This window comes from Macrotis lagotis, chromosome 6, assembly GCF_037893015.1.
Source record: "Macrotis lagotis isolate mMagLag1 chromosome 6, bilby.v1.9.chrom.fasta, whole genome shotgun sequence".
NCBI lineage: Eukaryota > Metazoa > Chordata > Mammalia > Peramelemorphia > Peramelidae > Macrotis > Macrotis lagotis.
In genome coordinates this window covers 59,564,301-59,587,150 of record NC_133663.1, presented here as the reverse complement: position 1 = coordinate 59,587,150, position 22,850 = coordinate 59,564,301, and the positions used below count along the sequence as shown (strand labels likewise).

Genomic DNA, 22,850 nt, shown 5'->3' with positions numbered 1-22,850 from the left:
GGTTCTATGATATCAGGGTACCTTTCCTTCACCAAAGCTTGTAAGATTATGTCTAGACTTCTTTTCTCTTCAGGAAGTTTTCAGGAAGTCCAATAATTCTCAGGTATCCCTTCCTCAATTTATTCTTGAGGTCAACAGTTTTCCTGATGAGGTATTTTACATTTTCTTCTATTTTTTATTTCTTTGGTTTTCTTTAACAGTCTCTTGCTGTCTCATGAAGTCAATAGTTTCCACAGACTCCATTCATTTTTTTAGAGAAGAATTTTCTTCATTTACCTTTTGCAACTCTTTTTCTAGTTGGTCAATTTTATTTTTCTAAGAGTTTTCCATTAGACCAATTGAGGTTTTGAGAGAATTATTTTCCTTTTGCATTTGCCCAATTGAGAGAATTAGTCTCATTTCATATTTGTCCAATTGTATTTTCCAAGGATTTGTTTTCTTGTTTCAAGTTGTTAATTTTCTCTCCCAAATTTTCTAATTGATTTTTAAACTCCTTCCTGATTTCTTCAAGGAAGTCTTTCTGTGCTGGAGACCAGATTCTATTCTCCTCAGAGGTTCTAGGTCTCTCTGACTTCGAGTCTTTTCCACCTGGGAATTTTTCTATGCACCCTCCTTTTTACTGGTCTTTCTTCATTTTCATAAGACCTCATGTTGGGGAGGAACTGGTTCACAGAGCTTTGGTGTTGGAATCCCTAGAGGCTTTACTCACTGGGTTTAGTAACTGCATGTGAGCTGGCCAGTACAGGGAGCTATTTGCTTTTTCTGGAGTGTCTGTGCTCTTGATTTGAGGCTCTCTTGCTTGGCCTAGAGGGGGTAGTTAAAGCTGATCAATACTTTTAACTTGGAACAGTGGTGGGCTTTGCTCTAGGGCAAAGTAATTGCTTTCCCTATTTGCAATTGAGGAAGCTCTGCTGCTAACACCTGAGCCTGGGTCAGAGTGGGATATAATTGTGTTTATTCTAGGAAGAGGCTTCAGCTGAAATCAAGGTTTGGCCTCTGAGTTCCTCTGGACCAGAGATAAGTGTCTGCAACTCTCCCACACTGGAAGTCACCCTCCAGCCCTGTTGGCAAGCTCCAGACACTCAGTGCCACTACCAATGCCTCTGCTCCCCAGCTGGCTCCCGCCCCTGTGGCAGATCAGTCTAGTCCTGCTCTCCAGCTCTCAGGCTCTCACCTTGTGCTCCTGGAAGAGTCTGCCCTCTGCACCAGGGCTCACTCATGATCCCAGAAGACACACCTTGAGGTAGATATTCTTCTCCTAGCTTCTCTTTCTGGGTTTTGTCAATCATATTTCTGTTAATAGGTTTGTTTCATATTATTTATGAGGGAAGATCAGGAGACTTTAACACAGTGTCTGTCTTCTCTCCACCATCTTGGCCGGAAGTCTACCTCATAATTTTTTTAAAGAAATATTACAGATTTTATGAAATTATTATAAAATATCAGGACTCATACATATATTCATGTATATATAAATTTAAAATTATCTGTGTCCTAATTTTACTTCTTAACTTGACTTTCTAATACATTTTTAACTTCATTGATTTTGGCTGCTACTTAAGGAGATCTTCCCTTGTCTGCATAGTTTAAAAGCATGATTCCTCAGTGAGCATCCCTAATTCTCCCTTTAGTGACTATAGGGCTTACTCCTAATATTAGTGCTGCATCTTGTTTTATCATTTTGGGTTCAAATATGCCTCTGTTATAGCCACCACTGAAGGCACATTTCTTTGACTTCAAATAGCTTGCTTTACTTGAGGTTCCACATAATTCCTGGTTTGCAATACATAGCAGCCTGCAAATACTGCAGCAGCAATTACCAGTCCAACTGTGACCATTGTGTTAGCTATGCTTAGGCCAGCATGTCCTGAGTCTGAAAATCCACAATTTATCCCAGCTGAGAGTCCACATGTCTGGCCCTACTAGGGCCCCATGTCCCAACTCAGTCTAGGGCCCAGGTTGCATAGGCTTCCACCTGAGTCTCTTGGAGAGTGAAGCTAACTTCATAATGTTTTATGAAGATCAAATGACATAATACATATAAAGGTGAAAGTATTATATAAATATTAACATTTATTTCTAATAGCATTTTAGCTCTTCTTGAAATTAGCCCCTCTAATGTACTTTCCTATTTTGTTCCATTTGCAAATATTTCCAATACTATCTCAAATATAAATGATAATAGTGCATATACACACACACATACACACACACACAGTTAAAAGCAGTTTCTTTTCTTTTCTTTTCTTTTATTTCTTTTCCTTTGCTTTTCTTTTCTGCAAGGCAATGGTGTTAAGTGATTTGCCCAAAGTCATATAGTTAGTATCAAGTGTCTGAGGTCATATTTGAATTCACGTCTTTCTTCCTCCCAGTCTAGTGTTCTATGCACTACACCAGTCAGCTGCTCCAAAATAACAATGTTTCTTTATTGTTTTACTGTTACTTAAAATCTTAGCTGATCCCATTTATTATCTTTGAGGGGAAAACATCTCTCAGTTGTTATTCTTTGGAGGATTTTTCTTTAAATTAAATATTTTCTTTATTTTTCTAACTACATGAAAGTGTAGTTTTCATCAATCATTTTTTTTGCAGTTTTGAGTTTTACATTTTTCTCCCACCATTCCTTCTCCCCACCTCCACCTGACAGAAAGCAATCAAACATAGTCTGTATGGATTTTGATTTCTAAGTTATGAAAAACATTGAATTTTTACCAAAGGTAGTTTTGTATTTATTGATAGATTATTAAATGACTTGAAGTTAGGCCTTTTAAAAAAAACCCAAATAAAGAGGCAGCCTGAAAGTCAGAAAGACTTTGATTTATGTTTCAGACACAAAGCTTCTATGGGACAGCTTTCAGTGCCCCCAAGAAATTCCCTAATATTATAAGTTGCGGAACAGTTACAAATTTTCTATGTTAGAGGGAAGTTTTCACAATAGTTATTCCTCACCATAGATCCAGCTAGAAATATATTATTGCTATTTTTTGTGCTAATGTCATCTGGTATGACATGCTTAAATCCCACCTGGTCATAATGAATAAATTTTCTTTTTAAAAAAATTTTATTTATTTAAAGTAATGGGGTTAAGTTTCTTGCCCAAGATCACAGAGCTAGGCACTTCTTAAGTGGCTAAGATTGGATTTGAATTCAGGTCCTCCTGACTCTAGGGTTGGTGTTCTATCCACTGGGCCAGCTAGTTGCTACCATGAATAAATATTCTAATGTGTAGCTGACTGTATGTAGTTGATGTAATTGTATCTATTTGCATCAGGTATATTGACATATCCTTTTCATTCTTAATTTTGTCTCTCCAGTTTTAAACTCAACAGTATATTTCTCTCATTAAAAAGTATTGGAAAATTTTCCAATTTTATATTTTTATACAGATTGATACAATTCAATGGGTTTTATATTAAAATTAATGCAGCCCACCATCTCTCCATAGCTTCTTATATTTTGTGATTCCAATTTTCTATTCTCTATTGATCCTCCACATAGATCTTCGGCAAAAAACTTTTTACACTTTATGAATACTAGTATATAACTAGTATATAATTCTCTCTACATAGCAGCCCACTTCTTTTCTAGTCATAGATTTCCTCAATAATATCCCTTACCCTGATTTTGGCACATATTGTAGACCATCAGTGGAAATTTATTGCAGCCCATTCACACCCCAAATGCATCTTTCCATTGACCTTTGGGTCACCCCTTACTTTGATTCTTCAGAGACTATGACATTCCAAGATTCATAAGGTTTGTATTTAAAAGTTGAGTTTGGAGCTGGTTCTGTGGTAGGGGGTTGGGAAATCTGTTTCCTTCTCCACTCCATCCCCCATGTAGTTGATAGAACTTTGAAGAGGAGATACCACTGGTGCTGACCAGTCCACTTCCTAGTCACTCAACTTACATGTGGAGTTAACTTCATAATGGAAAACCAGAAGAAAAGTCCAACTCTTCCACTCACATCCTAGCAAAAGAAAAGAAACAGACATAAAACCTCCATCTGGTCAAGCATTGAACAGAAAACTAGCCAAGACTTGCAGATACTGGGATAGAGATCACATCAGGTAAGTCAATGTAGGCTTTAATAGAAAATGTTATTGGGTAGTAGAGCAACAATTTTCAGGTTGTATTTAATATTAGAAAAACTATGATTATAAGAAATAAGGACTATATTTGAGATAATGAGACTCACAAACAAAGCAGAATCATCTTGTCAAAAATGCAGCCTCTTGTTCATCTAAAAATACTAAAAAGAACAGAAATGGATATCTTGCTTGATGCGTTAAATAGTATCAATCAGTCAACAAAAATGTATTAAGTTTTTACTGTGTCCAGTAGTGTGATAATTTTTGAGCATATAAACAGAAGCAAAAAGAATTCATTTCTATCCAGGAGGATAATGAAGTTCAGATGAGATAACAGCTGTAAAGGACCTTGTAACCCTTAAAGTAATATATTGATTCTAGAAGTCATCATCGTTGTTCTTATTGCTGCCATTGTTATTATTGTTGCTAGTATTGTCATTGTTATACAGTTATCATGTTTCCAGAATAATGGTGACATTATTCCTTGAGCTTTCTGCTGAACTCAATTGGTGCTTATAGAGCATTATATAAAGGTGTGATGGCAAATGGGGTTAAGTTACTTGCCCAAAGTAACACAGCTGGTAGATATCAAGTGTATGAGACTGGATTTCACCTCAGGCTAGTGCTCTGCTACTGCACATTTATGTTTAATCTGAGTTGCTGATACTTTCTTATCTAGAATATAAGTTAAATAGCAAATTAAACAGTTATTTGAAAAAATTGTAGATTTCTATGGTATAAATGTTCACATTGAAAATTTACATTTGATGATAGACACTCAAAGCTACTTAGAGCTAGCTCTACTCAGGATGCCCTTGTTTTAACAAAAACTGAGGGATAATATTACCTAAAATGGATAAACACTGTGCCTCTTTCCAAGAACAGGGGTAAATACTTGCCATCATTCTAGAAATGATAATTATATAAAAAAAGAATAGATATAATAAATTGAAAGAGTAACACAATTTATCTAAACAATAAAAAAGACAAAAATCTCAAAAAAAACCAACAAATAATTGGAAAGAAATGAGCCTCAATGAGTCAGATCCCAAATAATACTAGAAAGTAGTAATTTCAAAACTATTTGGAATTGATTAAAAAAATAGAAAATTCATCCATGGAATAGGTTAAGTAAACAAGACACATAAGCAAAAGATCATACAAACATACATAGTATTTGCTGCTGCTAAAGATGTTAACTACTGAGTTAAGGATTCAGAAACTGCTGAAAAAAATAGAAAGCAATATAGTAGAAATTAGATTTAGGTAAACATTTCATGACAAAACTACTAATTCCAAATTTAAAAGGTCACATTATAAACAACTTAAAGTATCAGAAGAAAAGATAACATTTACAACTATTGATAAATGAAAAATTCTTGACCAAATAAGGGACAAAAGGATTATAGGAGATGAAATGGACAATTTGGATTGCAAAAAATAAAAAAAAAAAGATTCTGTACAAAGAAAATCAATGCAGCTAAAATCGGAAGGGAAAGAGTTAACTGGAAAAAATATCTTTGCAACAAGCTTATCTGATAAAGGTCTGATAGTTAAAGTACATTGGGTACCAATTCAAATATATAAGAAATATTTCCCCATTTGATCCATGGTCAAGGGGAATGGACAAATAGTCATTAAGAGTATAAATTTATACTCTCTAAAACTGTATTTTAAATATCCTAGGTCAGTAATAATGATAAATTAAAATCAAAACAATAAAGTGACTCAACCTTATGGCTCTCAGATTACCAAAGATGACAAAAATGGAGCATGACAATGATTTGAGTATGTAGGAAGACAGGAACAGAGTTGGTAGAGCTTTAAATTGCTCTAGGCTTACTGGAAAAACAAATTGTAACTATACACAAAATATCAAGTTGTTCATTCTACACAGTGACATCAGTATTATTTTGCAGTCAAAAGAGAACAAATAAAGATGGAATAATCGATGTGAAATAAAATATTTACAGCAATATTTTTTGTGATAGCAAATAGCTAAAATAAGAGGTAACTTAGAGTATGGCTTATATGATACAAGGAAAATAAAATATTACTAGACCATAAGTAATGATGAAAAGGATAGATTCAGAGAAGCTTGGGAAGACTTCTCTAAACAAAAGAAGATAAAAATGAGGAGAAATGATAGAACAGTTCATGAAAAGATTACAGAATTGTAAAGAAAAACAACTTTGAGTTATGAAAACTCTGACAAATATAGTGATCAATCATAACTCCAGAGGTCCAATAGATTAGAGTGTTGCTAATGAAATATACATTTTCCAGACCTTGTGCTAATTTATTATAAAAGAGGGTTTTGAGGAGAAGAGTAATAATGGAGAGAGGAAACAGTAATGCAAAAAAGAGGGAAATGTATTTGTTAATACACAGAAAAAGAAATTCAGAAGAAAAAATATACAAATGCTTTGAAGTGAATTTTTTGAAATTATTATGTTCTCTTAAAAACCAAGTTATATGTAATAAAGATTTACTTATTTGTTTATAGTTATCTGTTTTTGCTTCTTTGAATTTGAAAATAATGAAATCTAATAAAAACCAATTATTCATAATTATTTATAATTTTCAAATTTTATAGAAATTATACTTTAATTATTTGGAAAAAATCAATCACAAATCTGTCTGAGCCATGTATTTTTGATAGAATACTTAATACTTTGTCTATTTTTTTCTTTCTCAGTTGTTTTGTATAAATTTTTAATTTACTAATTTGTCAACTGGTAATATATAGTTTTATTAATACATTTTTAAGAGCTCTAATTTTTCAGATATGGCTTCAGTAATATTCTCTGATGAAATTCATAAATTTTTGTTTTTCATCATTTCTTCTTTCTAATTTCCAGTTTCATTATTTGTATAATTTTTTAATTAAATTGATTCTTCTTTCCTCGAAGTTTTTGATTTTCTTTATTTAACCGATCACTTTCTATCCTATTTATTTCTCCTCTTTACTTTTCTTTGGGCAATATGTACATTTGCTAATTTAAATATAAAATTAATCCATTTTTTCATTTCTTTATTACTCTAGCGACTACACTGAAGAATTTGTTATTAAGATTTGTTTTGGCTACATTCATATAATTTTATTATATTACCAGTTTTCAAAATATGTCTTAAATTTTTGTGTTTATTCTATGCTGTTTGTGATATTATTATATATATACATACATATATATATACCATATAGTTTTATAGTGTTCTCTCAAAGTAGATAACATATATAGAACTCTGCAAACTTTACAGCACAATATGACGCTAATTATCATCATTATTTATCCTCTTCCTCTTCCTCTTTCTATTCTTATTTCTACTACCACCAGCTACCTTACAGCTATGAACATCAAATGAAATTATATAGGTAAATTATTTAGCAAACTTAAAGAGCTATATAAATATTAGTTATTGTTTTTACTATAATTATTGCTGTTTACTGTGAAAATTAGTTGGAGAGCTATAACTTAGGGGGGGGGAGTCAGATTTGTGGGAAATTAATTAATTTCACATACAATTTATACAAACAAATGTCTGTTTATGCATATAAATGGCCAGTAGACAGAGCATATGTCAAGATTATTCACAAGCTTTTCCAGGTATTGGAGTCGGCTACATCATGCATCATTTTCTGCCTTTTAAATTTTGCAGTAATGTCTTTCTAAGAGGGATGACTATTTTTAATAAAAAGTCCATATATGCTTAAGAAGAAAGTCTGTTATTAAATTAACCAATTTATTTTTCTAATTTCTAACATATTTAATGAATAATTCAGACCACTGTTATTTTCAAATGTGTGAGGTTCTGTCTGATTCTGTGCATATATATATATATATATATACAATATAAATATGTGGATATATGTATATACCCACAAATATTTTAATGAATTTACTATATTTCAATAAAATAAAGATGAAAGCCCCTGACAGTTAACAATATTTTGAATTGTAACCTAATATCTTGAGTTGCAGTTGCAATGGCAAGGTGTAGTCTCAATTAGCAGAATCAATTCTGGTGGCAACATTTCCTTTTTTCTATTGTTCTAGGAGATTTTCATTTTCTTTGTTCGTGGTGGGGTATTTATTTTCTTGAGAGGTTCTGATGGAACATAGTCCATTTAATCTTTCATTTTATTTACTTATGGCTTTTTTCTTTTTTCACTACTGGGAAATTAGTTATCATTATGGTTTCCTAAAGTCTTTATTGACAGTTAGTATATTAAAAATATATTTAAAAGAACTTTTAAAGATGCAATCTCCCCCAAAATACTGGAGAAGTCATTCTGAGAGGATGTGATAATGTTTTTGTCTCACATTAATTTTTTTGTGATAATTTGAGAATAGCATCTGGGGGGTGTCAAACAGGATTTATAATGAGGCACCAAAATCTTTAGACAAGCAATGACCTTAAATGTTATCCTTCTGAGAAAGGAAGGGGGGGGGTGACTGCTATTTGAACTCATTGATATTTTACTCTATCACATCAATTTAACTTTCTGGGGCTTCCATTTCTTCCTCTGTAAAAGAATATGGTTGGATTAGAACAGTGGTCACCAATTATTGGTTCTCAAATTCCTTAGAGATTAGTGACAATGGACTAAGACTCTAAGTACTTCACACTAAAAGTTCTCTAGTAATGTTTTAAGCAGTAAATAATTGCCCAATTATATTAAAAATATTTTGAGAACCCTCAGTTTAAAGGAAGGGGAGGTCTGAGTTCACCAACCTCACTCTGAGTAGGACTTCATAGGTTGTGACAATCACAGTTAGAAGTGAAAAAAAGGAAGATTTCCAGAAAATTGTAGACAAAAAAGGTATTTTTCAAAAGTTTGGTGACTTTGCAAAATGGGAAAATTTAGCATGATAACTTAACAGATTCAAAGTTGGGAGTTAATAGTCTAGCAGTTCCCACCATTTTTGCTCCATGAATACCTTTTCAGCAACAATAAAAATTATATTGTGACATCCTCCCCCCCACACACACACACATACAACCCAGGGTAATCTAATAAACTTATCATAATATTCTTTTAGATTTATTCATTAAATATTTAAAATTTTCACAAAAAGCTCTGACCTGAATTGGTGAAGGGGATTTCCTAGCCTAGGAGTTTCCTATATTAGCAAAACCACAAGAGTAGTCTGTATGCCTTTATCATTCTATAGAAAGTCAAAATATAGAGTAACCAAATTCACCTACTGCCTCAATGCCTACCTAAAAGGAATGTAATCAGAGTTATTATTTAAATCCCACCATTTCTAAGCTACTTATGATAATCCTGAACTTATATCCTTTTATAAAGGATGATAAAGGAACATTTAATGTTCAACTGGATAATCTATAGTTGGGATAATCCCAGATACTCCCCACCCTTACCCTATACCCCTTATTATAGGGATAAGGAAATTTGAACCCATGGGGGTAACATGATTTGCTTAAGGGATAGATTGCTAATTAGTAGCAGAGCTCATAGACTCCTAGATTTAAAAGTAGAAAAGAAACTTAGAGGTCATCTAATCTAACCTACTCCTCTGACCAAATTGAGCTGACCAAATTGAGGTTTTGGTACATAAAATTATTTGCCAAAGTCACACATATGCAATATTTTCTGAGTCCAGTATGCAGTCCACTATGCTATACTGTTAATTCTGTTAGTTTCTTGAGCTTTATAAAAGAAATTTTAAAGTAAAGATCAGTATATAAGAAAATGAATTTATATTTCCCAAGTTATTTTAGTCAATACCCCGACTTAAAAAAACTACTTATCAGTCTGCCTTGCATGAGCAAAAAAATCTTTAGGTAAGTCAGAATATTTGTATGAAGAGATAGAGTAGAGAAGGTAAAATCAGAGTTTATGGCTAAAATGCTGTACAATAAAACAATATGCCTGTACATGTGCATATATATATACAATTCAAAAATGAACTCAGAAGACATGCAGTGATAAATTTTGAATTCAGACTTCAGATGACTATAGGTGAGAAATGAAAGCCTTGAAATCATGGAAGCCTTGATTGTTTTACTGATCAGTTCTGCTTGGTTTTTTTCTCTTGTGAGGGAATGTTGGAAGAAATATGTGTGTGTGTGTGTGTGTGTGTGTGTGTGTGTGTGTGTGTAAATGACTACAATGTAAAGCAGCATATATATTTGTATATATGAATTTATACATAAATTTAATGATTTAAATGATTTTAAGATATATGGAAGACAGAACCAAGGACAGGAAACAAGATGAATACTAAAGCTCTGGTTATGGTGTTATATTCATAAAAATCACACCAGGAATAGTTAAGAGTAAGTTGAAAAAGCTAGCAAAAAAGGTAGACAGCACATTAAATAACAGTTAAATTCACACTATTTTAGTATTTAGCTGCATCTGATTAGACAATATTTAATAGTGAAAGAACTTTTACAGCTCTCTTGAGGAAATGAGAAGGATCAAATCAGGGATAGGAATGCTGGCAAATTACCACAAAACTGATAGATTTTTATTTCATTTCCTATTTTGTTTGTAAAAGTCAGTGGGCTTTGGTCTGGAAAAGAAAGGATAGAGATATATACTTAATGTACATATGGAGATTATAAGAACACAACTTGTTTCCCTCTATGAATTTAAGTCACCAAATCAAAGACACTTAAAAATAGTAGATTTGATTGCTAAGTCACTGAGATTTAAAAGATTGTGGAAAACAGTACAGAACTGGACCAGGACAAACATTAACCTAATTTTCTAAAAAGAAAGAGAATAGGGTTTACAAAATCTAGGCCAACTAGCTTGATTTGATTTGAGTAAAATTCTGGAATGTGTGTATTGTTAAAGAAATAGACCACTGAGAAAAGTTTTATTTACCTTTTGCATTGTGATAGATCATGGGAATGATATTGAAATTATCTACCTAGGTTTTAGGAAAGAGTTTAGTAAGTGGCCTCAAGGTATTTTTTTGTGAAAATAATAGGAATATGTAGACATAAGGAAAGAAAATTTTGATGGATTTAGAATTGGTTAAATTCTGTTTTTTGAGAAGTTATGAATGATTCCATATCAAATTGAAAAGATGCATAATGTTGAGTACCTCAGGCATTTTTATTAAGGATTTGGATTAAGTCAAAGTTAATCAACATGTCAAAGGTTCAGGGGATGAAAACTTGGAGTAGATAGATGACATAATGTTCCAAAAAAAGGATCCAAGTTCTAACATTTAGCAAAATCTAATCAGGTAAGGTTGAATTTTGATCATTGAATACATTACAGGTGTTTTCAAGAAATCTATTTTAAAAGAACCAGAAGGGAGTGATGTAGTCAGTAATTGATTTGAAAATGTATATTTTATTTACCTATCATGAGCAAGATATTATATTGTGCTAATGAAACAAAAACAAAATAACTTGCCCCCTAGAGCTTCCATTTCATAAGGGAGAGAAAGATGTAAACAGATAAATATGTGTGTGTGTATATATATATATATATATATATACATATATATATATGATAATTTGAGAAGAGCTAAAGGAAAAAGACCTTGGGGGGATACTACCAATGGATGGGATTTCATTAGTAGCACAAAGAAATAATGTAGAAATTCTAAGAATTGGAGGAAGAGAAATGTTTTCTCAGCATGGGGTACAACCTGGGCAAAGATTTGGGGTCTGTAGATAGAATGTTCAGTTCTAACTATAGAAATTAGGCCACATTTTGTTGGAACATAGTACAGTAAGGAAAGTCATATGAACCAAATCTGGAAAAAGAGGTTGAATTATGATATGAAAGTTCTTAAATACTAAACTACAATTCATTTTATTGTAGAGGCATAATAGAATCTATTAAAGCCTCCCAATGAGAATTTAACTTGTTCAGTTTGGAACCTGAGGAGTAGTAGTTGGAAGCCACAAAGGGGAAAATTTAAGCTTGATGTCAGGAAAAACTTTCTAACAATGATAATACCCAAATTTGGAATGACTACCTCTAGTATCAGCTTCTCCTAGAGATTTTCAAGAAAGGATAGAGGATTTATCAGGTTACTGCAGAAGGAAGGTTTCTGGGGGTATGAGTTAGATCAAATAGACTTTTTGAGATCCCATAAGATTCTAATTATGTGGGAAGTTGATAATCCTGAGATTCTTATATTTGAGGTGGGAGTTCACCTTATACTGAATGAGAAATCCACAATCCAGTCAATTCTAAATGCAAGGAGGCCTCAGAGATTGCTGTTTAAAATGAAATTGCATCATGTTGTTTGACCTTCATTCACACAGGAAAAAAAGAAAAGTTAAAAAAACACAAAACCTGATCATCAATAAAAGTCTCTCCTGTAATCAGTGAAAAATGACCAAGATGAATTATTTAAACACTATCAAGTGAAAACAAAGATTTGAATGAGTTTGCAACCTTTGCTTGAAGGCATTTAGACAATCTCCTGGCAGATGGGAACTGTCATAGCTTGTAAACAATCACAATCAAGGGACCAAGATTTCACAAGGCAGGAGCCTAAAGAATTCATCCAAATCCCCAAGCCCAGTTCACCATTTTTAAAGTGAGCAGCTTGACAGTAAAGATGGGATTACCTTGGATGCAGGTGGATCTTGGGAGAAAAGTAAACTTTTACATTATAGAAATGCCTCCATTCTTTTTAAAGGAAGTCTAACTGCAATTCACACTTTTGGCCTTTGAAAGTATATTTCAGCCTACAGATTATATTCCAAAATCTATTACAGTATGTGTTTATTTTTGTAGTTTTAAAAAACTATGCCTCTTTAATCCCATTAAGAGAATTGAAGAGTTGGTGGCAACTAGGGGGCTCTATGGATAGAGTACTGGCCCTGGAGTCAGTAGAACCTGAGTTCAAATCCAGCCTCAAAAATTTAATAATTACTTAGCTGTGTGAATTTCAGCAAGTCACTTAACATTACTTCCTTTCAAAAACTAAAAAAAAAAGGGCAGCTAGGTGGCACAGTAGATAGAGCACTGGCCTTGGGGTCAGGAGTACCTGGGTTCAAATCCAACCTCAGACACTTAATAATTACCTAGCCATGTGGCCTTAGGCAAGCCACTTAACCCCATTGCCTTGAAAAAATCTAAAAAAAAACTAAAAAAAAAAAAGAAATAGAATTTCAGAGTCCAGTAGCTTTAATCAGATTAGTACAGTTTTGCAAATGGGTTAAGAATTAGACCAAAAATCAGAAAAACCTGAGTTCAAATCCAACCTTAGACATTAGTTGCTGTGTAAACTTGGTTCATTTCATTTTTCTGACTCAGTTTTCCCATATGTAGAATGAGTTAAATATAAGCACCTACCTCTTGGGGTTTTTATCAGGATTTTGTGAGGCAATATTTTCAAAACACTATATTATTGCAAATTATTTTTACTCTGTGGTTAGAAGCATTTCATAAGATGTATGCAATATCTGTAAATGTTAAGCACCTTTCATATTTCAATTGTAGCAATAAATACATCGAGCAAATTTCATAAGTCTGGTATTCTACTTATAAGTAATAATATATTCATGTATGTTTTAATAATTGAATTAACAAATACAGACATACATGAACATAGGATGAACTTCAATCCCAAAGGGGAGGTTAGTTCTAAATTATGGAAAGAGCCCTGGCTTTGGTATAAGAGTGTCTGGTTTTGTACAAATCATTTAACCTTTCTGGTTCTAAATTTCTTTGTCATAAAAGGTCATAAGGTAGTATTAATGTTGGTCCTTTTAAGGAAACTTTCCCATTTGTAAGTAAATTTAAATGGCCAGATAAATTTTACCAAGCTGCAAAAAATTTCTTGTTGCAAAATACTTTGAAATATAGTTCAAAATTATGAAAGTGTCAAGTTACATCTGACTTGGCTTCAACACAATTCATCAAATAATGAACCAACATGCTTTAAATGATTTATTAAAATAGAAATAGTACCAATTTAAACAGAGATTTACTTCTTTTTTAGTAAATATTAATGGTCCTAATGATTTTAAATATCTTAAATGTTTCTTCAAACATAGTCAGGGACTTCTAGAAGATAACTAAATCACAAATTATATAAGCTCAGAATTGGAAGGTTTCTCTGAATTCAATGTGACCCAAACAAGAATTTCTCTATCTCATTTCCTCAAAGTAGTGATCTAGTCTCTGATGTAAGACCTGCAGTAAGGGATAAATATCAGATCCTAAAGTAGCCCATTATACATTTGGAAAACTCCAACTTATAAAAAAGATTTTTCCTTACATTTAGCCAAAATCTATATCTCTAAGAGTATCCGTCTGATATTCCTTCTTCTAGATTCTGGGATGAAACAGATCAAACCTCCTCTTATCTCTTTTCTTCAGATAACCTTCCATTAATTTCTTTACTGACTATCTCGGGTTTTCTAAGGAAACCATCATATTATCAGCAAATAGGGTAATTTTGTCTCATCTTTACTAGTGTTTCTGCCTTTAATTTCTTTCTTTTGTCTTACTGAGATTGTCAGCATTTCTAAAATTAAATTGAATAATAGTATTGAGGAAAGCATATTTGCTTCACTACTGTATTGGTTGGGAAAGTTTCTAATTCTTTCTTATTGGAAATAATGTTACATTTTATTTTTTTAACACTATGTATCTTCATTGCAAGCTAAGATCTTCATAGTGTCTTTAACTATCACATCTCCCTACTAACTCTTGTTGAACTTAAAGTCTATTTAAAATTGCCTCTCAATTCTGTACCTTTGTTTCTGCTTATTCCACCACTTTAGAACCTCACCACTTTTTCCTGGAATTCTATTTATTTTCTAGTCTCTTAAATGGTCTTTTATTTGGTTTTCTGGTCTCAAGTCTCTCTTTTTTTTCCCCCTAATCCATCTTTCAAATAACTGTCCAAACAAGTTTTAGAAAGATACTTTAAGGGGCAGCTAGGTAGCATAGTGGATAAAGCACCGGCCTTGGAGTCAGGAGTACCTGGGTTCAAATCCAGTCTCAGACACTTAATAATTACCTAGTTGTGTGGCCTTGGGCAAGCCACTTAACCCCATTGTCTTGCAAAAATAATAAAAAAGAAAAACTTAAAAAAAAAAAAAAGAAAATGTATATTAGCAGTGAAACAAAAGACTAGAATCACTTTTCTATTTGAAAAAAAGTTCCAATTCATAAAATCTCAGTAACATTGATGATGTGGAATCTGCCTCCTTACATTAAGATCTCTAGTTTTTTTATTTATGTATCAGCACGCAAATTATAGACTTCATTATTGATTTGCATACTGATCCTTCTAACTGTCGTTTTCTATACTAAATCTTATTCATTCATTGTGCCCGTTGGTTGACAAAGTAGGAAGGTTGGAGTGAAGTAATATACTCTCTGAGATATTTGACTTGGCAGATGTTTGGGAAGTTTTCTTCAATTGTCAGTTTAAAATGATTTCAATCAAATTCATAAAAAAGAAAACAAATGTACATACATATATGCATGTATAAATATATATAAATATTTAATTGATCCATATTAAGTCACTTCATCTCCAGCCAAAAGCTTCCTGTACTTTAAACAATATAGTCAAGAAATTTAAATACCATCCTCAAATATTTTCTTCTTAATGACTAATTGAGTTCCCAAATCTGCGCTTCTGAAACTGCTGCTTTCAAGTTGCTAGAGTAATGGAAAACGCTACTACTACTACTACTACTACTACTACTACTACTACATTTCTAAGGTCTTCACTTACTTTCCCATGAGCTAATTCATATCAATTCTAATTAGGTTCCTTGAATCAAGAGAAATGGAGAATGGTCATCTGGTTTGAAAAATTATGTGAAGCTATCAATTACATCCTAGGTGAATACACAAGGAACAGGTCATTACTCTCTTGAAATCATTCCTGACTTATTTATGGCCCCCTTCCTTTTTGTTCAGTAGATCATGATTTGTCTTTTCTTCTCCTAACCCATCTTCTCAGAGATAACAACTGTAGATTTTTCATAACATTATTCCTTGGAGCTTCAAAAATTACCTCCTTTCAAATTGCTGAATCTTTCTCTTGTATTGGATAAGTCTGAGACCTATTTTTTAGCTCCAGTTTTTCAGGAGGGTTCCTTACACTTTTCTTTCTCTGAGTCCTATTTTCCTATTTGCCAATTTCTTTTTATAGATTAAAATTCTACACTGCCCTTTTCACTTTGTTTCTCCTTTGCTTTTAGTTTGAAACATTTATTCCTTACTTTACAAGAGTGCAATTCTCCTAGGTAAATTGGAGAGGAGAGAAACATTCATCCTGTCTTTTCATAATTTTTTTTTCTAGAAGAAAATAATAATACTAATAACTTTCATGTGGTGCTTTAAATTATCTTGATAACAACCCTGGGAGGTAGGTGCGAAAATTATTCTATTTTAAAGATGGACAAGTTAAACGACTTTCTCAAGGTCACATAGCCAATAAGTATCTGAAGTTATATTTAAGTCAAATTTTTCTGACTCCAACTCCAGTGTTCTATCCACTAATAGTGGTACCTTGGCACAACCATAACTTTATACCAGAAGAAACACAAACATAGTATATCTATTCAGTACTTCCTACACATTAGACTTATTGGAGGTCATATTCTAAGTTTGTTGATGTTCTTGAGCTGATTTTAGGTTTTGGTATACCAATAAAATAAAATCAGTTCTAAATTCTTCAGTTGCCTTTGATCTGTCATTAGAACATTTCTGACAAACTCCTAATGCAAGAAGGGGCTCTCAGAAATTATATTTATGTTAAGATCTTTAAAAGAAATTAACCTTTAATTACCATATTTTCCCAGATATAAGATACCCTTTTTGAAAAATTTGGAGTCTAAAAATTAGGACCATCTTATACAGTAGTTGTAGATGTTTTTTACTTGAATTTTCTACCCTTTCATGCTTGTATCCTTTGTTCTCATTCTTTTGCATTTATTACTGGTATATTAGCTGATGTTTTGCCACATTCTGCCCAGAACAGTCTTAGAAAAGATTTTGTCCAGGGCTGGATTCAAGTTCAAAGTGATCCAGTTTGCAAAAGTGAATGGAAATCCTGCTGCTGAACATACATTTGGTCCTCCTCCAACTGAGAAAACAATCCAAGTCTGGCTATGGGAAGAAGAAACTCTACTGAAAACATCATGGCAGAAAGGAGGCCATAAGAGGCAAGACAGCAAAATGGCCCATTTAGAGGGGGAATTGAAGATGTGGTTTAAAGAGCAAAGGGCCATTGGAATTCCTGTGTCCACCAAAATGGTTCAGCAGGAAGACAGAAGAATTGCTGATGAAAAAGAAGTGACAGATTTTACCATAGGACAAAATTGGTGCTGGGTTCATGAAATGAGATGGACAAAGCATGTGTTCACACACAAGACTTGCCTAAAAGATGCCTGAAAGCTATGAGCAAAAGGTCCTTGAATCTCATGATGAGTAAAACTTGAGTTAAATTACGTTATATAATACATTTTTTTTCCAAATTTTGAGCCCCAAAGTTAAGGAGAAATATGGTACTCAAGTTAATATTGTTAATCAACAGTCTTTTCAAATTGTATATTAAATATATATATTCCTATATCCACATTATATTTGTATAATATAGTCATATTTAATCATAATTATTGTATTTTGTGCCCTTAACTTGGATTATTCTCAGTCTCAAATCTATTAGTGAGCTAGTGGGGTGTCTAACCCAAGGAAGTGAAGACTTCTCCTGGTAAAAAGGCAGATGAGAACAGTAGCTTCCAGTGTTCTTAAAGATGGTTGAAGCAGATGCTGCAATGCTCTTAAAGTTTAATCCAACATTGAAGGTGTAAATGAAGGTCAGCCACTGCATCCCAGGTCAGCACTAGTTATCTTGACTTTTGTTTTGCCTCTGGACTTTGATGACTTTGGAAGAGTGAGACTGATGATTTTGTGCAACTCTGACTTACTTGAAAAATATTCAACCATGAGTTAAGATATCAACCCATGACTTTCTTTCTTTTTCTTTCTTTCTTTCTTTCTTTCTTTTTCTTTTCTTTTCTTTTCTTTTCGTTTCTTTCTTGGTTTTTGCAAGGCAACATGGGGTTAAGTAGTTTGCCCAAGGCCACACAACTAGGTAATTATTAAGAGTCTCAGTTGGATTTGAACTCAGGTACTCCTGAGTCCAGGGCAGGTGCTCTATCCACTTCACCACCTAACTGCTCCACCCCCACCATGACTTTCTTGATACCTTCAAAATGAAGAACAAATAGTAGTAGAAGGACAAACAGAAGGACAAATTTTAATGTTTTAGGTATTTACATATATTATTTTACAACAATTCTGTGAAGCAGGTGATATCATTATCACCATTTTACTGATGAAGAAACTAAGGCAGACAGAAGCCAAATGACTTGCTTAAGGTGACATAATAAATATCTGAGGTGATATTTGAACTCAGGTCTTCTGCTTTCTCTATAGATTTTTCCAATAAGCCATATAACAAAAAATGGAACACATTCACTCTTCATTCATTGATTATTCTTGTGTGCATAGTTAGGTCAAATTCTTTTACGTTAAATGAATCTCATTTAGGAGCATCTGCAGTGCTCATATGCTTAATACAACTGATACAATGCCATTCACATATGGTATTCTCATCATCTTTTAGGAATCCTGACTTTCTCCATGATAGAGGAAACATCTTTGATGAATATACCTTTCTGTGTTCTACAGTTGGGTGGGGGGGCAAGTTATTTCTGTTGTGCTTTTTGAAGATTCTTTTACATCTCAATTGGGAGACATTATATTAGACGGCATAGATAACAAACAATAAACAGTGAGATATTTTATCCTCAATACTGCTTGGACAATTACATTATGTAAACATATGAATTATTGAATTTCAATTGTGACCAATCTACTTTCTTTCTTAAACCTCTAGCAACATTGACCTCAATGATTGTATAGATTATTCTCTTGAAGAAGTCATAGTGATGAAAAAGTCGGCCTATGGTTTGGAAATTATCAATATTTTTGCTGCCTTTTTTATTAATGATGCAGTCTGTAGAGTATTTTTATCATATTTAGAATCCTCTTTTCTATCATGTAATTTGAGAAAGACTTAGTGTTTTCCAGTGTGTATGTTCTCCTGGTATATTTGATTTAGTAGTGAAAAATTATGCATTTGTTTTCTTTTCACTTTTTCATGCCATAGATTTGGGATCATGCAATTAAAATGCAAGTGTGGTAACTCTACTATCATTGAGGTAAAAAAAAGAAAGAAACCTTTACAGGTTTTATAGAAACCTTTTATAGCAACTTTTTTATAGAAACCTTTACAGATCTCTGATTTTGTTTTTCTTTTTACTCATTAGCTTCAGGTCTATCCTTTAATATCCTTGGAAAACTGGCATGAGTGAATCTCTAGTCAAATTTTCCTCTACAATTTGCATTGTTATATGAGGTGATAATATTTGAAATCTTCTATATTCTCCTTGAAAGGATTTTTAAAATGAGTTTATATTCTAAAATGATGTTGTCCTCAGCTGTTCTGTTTCTCTATTTGGCGAAGAGATTGAACATTTGTTAATTAAGGTCGCTAACAAACTCTTTTTTTAGTCTTTCTCATCATGACAGTTGGTTGTCAGCAGTTAAGCTTAGTCCTAAAGTAGTGATGTCTATGCTAATGGCTATTCTGTATCCAGTCTCATGCAATATCCTCCTTAATTGAATTGATATAGATAGGTAAATTCTTTGTCCCCATTAATTCAACTTTGACTTAACCAACCAAGTGTTTTTTCCAAGCACATTCTCCTACTCTACAAACTCCAAGGGACTCCTATGATTTCAAAGACACCCACTAGGTGGCACAGTGGATAGAGCACTGTCCCTGGAGTCAAGAGGATCTGAGTTCAAATCTGCTATCAGACATTTGACAGTTACTAGTTGTGACCTTGGGCAAATCCCTTGACCCTGATTGCCTCCAGAGCCATCTCCAGTCATCCTGTTTCATATCTAGCCATTGGACACAGATGGCTCCAGAGAAGAAAGTAAGGATGGTGTCTTTGCACAGCACTCTTCACTAAAATCTAATTCATGTGCATGTTATGACATCACCTCCCCGATATCATTGTCTTCTTCAAGAATGAAGAAAAACAACAATTTCAAAAATGATTTCAAAGATACCTTGCAAAAAAATCTTATTTTTGGCTTTCATCAACAAGTTAGTTAGTTTTTCTTGGAGCTTCTCATATTTGGGTTTAGAGGTTTAAATGAGAAGTTTCAGATAGAATGTAGAATATCATAAACCTGCTTTTAGGTGACCTGAAATAGGCAAATTTATACAATGTTCTATCAGGGTAAAATTTTTTTCTCTGAGTTATTTTATGTTTCCAAGTATTAGAGCAATGATGTATCAGGCTCTCATTACTTTTCACCTGAATGCTTTAAAAAGTTTGCTAATTGATCATCAGTCTCAAAACCATCCTCCATATTTTTTCTAATCTTAAAATATAGATCTGACTATATCAATCCCTTTATCAGAAATCTTCAATGAGTTCCCTATTACTTTCTTTTCTAAAAAAATTATTTTTAATATTCTTTTCGTTCTATGTTTTCAGTTTCAAATTCTCTCCCTCCCATCCTTCCCTCACCCACTGAAAATGTTAGAAAAAGTAATACCAATTATGCATGTGAACTAATGCAAAGCATACCTTCATATTAGATAAATAGCAAAAAAAAAAGCCAGAAAATGAAGTGAGAAAATTGCACTGCAATTTCATTCAGAGTCTATCATTTCTCTCTCTTGAGGTGAATAGCATTTTTTCATCATGAGCTGGATCATTGAATTGTTGAAAATAGTTGAGTCTATCACAATTTGTCATCATTACAACATTGCTGGTACTACACAAAATAGTCTCCTAGTTTGTCTCATGTCATTTTGCATTGGGTCATATGGGTATTGCCATTTTTTCCTTTAAATCATTTCCTTTTTCATTCTTATGTGTAGCACAAGAGTACTCTGTCACAGTCCTATGTCACAACTTGTTTAGTCTTTCACCAATGATGACTATCTCCTCAATTTTCAATTCTTTTGCTACTATAAAAAGAACTGCTTTAAATATTTTTGTACATTTAGATCCTTTTTTCTTTGATCTCTTTGAGATTCAGACTCAATAGAGGTATTGCTGTGTTTGCTCAGTTTTGTAGACTTTTGGAAATAGTTACAAATTATCCTCTAGAATGACTGAACTAATTCACAACTTCACTAACAATTTATTAGGAGAATTTATTTTTCCTTATCTTCCACAGTATTTCGTCTTTTATGATAAATGTACCTCAGAGATAGTTTGATTTATAGTTCTCGGATCAATACCAATTTATAGTATTTTTATATGACTAAACATTGCTTTGATTTCTGTTTCTGAAAGCTGTCTATTCCTCTCCTTTTATCATTTATCAATTGGGGAATAGCTCTTATTTTATAAATTCGAATCAGTTCCCTATATATTTGGGAATGAGAACTGTATCAGAGAAATAGTATAAATGTTTTTGATATGTCATTTAGAAAAGTACTTCCCCAGATTATCTCTTAATTGGATCTATTTTTGTTTTTGCTTTGTCTGAAATCATGATTGCTGTACCTGCCAGTTTTATTTCAGCTGAGGTTTAATAAATTCTATTTCGGTCCTTTATTTTCAAATTCATCTCTTGTATACAACATATGTTGTTGGATTCGTGGTTTCTAATCCTTTCTAGTATTTGCATGCATTTTATGGGAGATTCATCTCATTCACATTTAAACTATTATTATTCATTATTTATTTTTATAAATTTCTCTCTTCCCCCCTCTCTTTTTCTCTCCCTCCCTCCCCCCTCCTCAAAAATCTATTTTACTTCTGAACACAGACTCCTGCCTTTTATTATCCTCCCCATCCCCAGCTTAGGAGGGACCACAAGTGATCCTCTCTATTAGGGAACTTTGTCCCAGTATTATTTATGGGCAATAGTCAATCAGCACCAGTTGCACTAAGGACCAGCAAAGGATCTGTATTCTCTTTCTGACCAATTTCTGATCCCTTAATCATCTCTGAATTGAGAGCTCCAAAGTTGCTGCTACTGCTTCATGGCAAGAAACCCCTAATTACTACCTATGGTGCTATACTGTGTACTCTGGCATGATCTTCACAGACCTTTCCTGTGGATCTCCTAAACTGCCTTACCCTGAAATGATGTCTTACTCTGACATCATGAATATCTCCTTATGTCCTTACTCTGAACTTTCATTGCCCCTGCCACTCCAAAATTTGATTTGAGGAGTTATTTTAAAGTTGTTTGGAGGGGAATGTTGGGAGAGTCCAGCTGGGCTACTGCCTGTTCTCCACATCTTGGCTCCCCTCCCTATTGCTTTCAGGATAAAATATAAACACCTGTTTGGAATTTGAAGCTCTGCACAATTTGGCTCCAACCTATATTTATAGAATAATTTCCTATGTATACACATACACACCACACACACACACACACACACACACACACACACACACACAAACACACAAAACATTCCAAACAACCTGGCCTCCTGGACCCATGCCTTTTAACCTCATATACCTAGAATATCCTCTAACTTAACTTCCATCTCTTGGAATTGCTACCTCCTTTCAAAAATCAATTCCTTTGCCAAATCCAAATTGAAGTCCTTCCTGAATACCCTAATATCCCTCCAACTCCCCCAGTGTGAGGGTTCTTGTGAACACCCAATCACATTGCATTTGGGATGTGTGCATTGAGGAGTACTGTATTGCAGTTAATAGAGTGCA

General features: G+C 33.2%; 1 pseudogene; it reads right to left on the bottom strand.

Annotated features, from left to right (window-relative positions):
* Positions 1 to 1,500: 1,500 nt before the first annotated feature.
* The window catches only part of LOC141492129 (mitochondrial import inner membrane translocase subunit TIM14 pseudogene), a 26,148-nt pseudogene continuing 4,798 nt past the window's right edge, over positions 1,501 to 22,850 (bottom strand).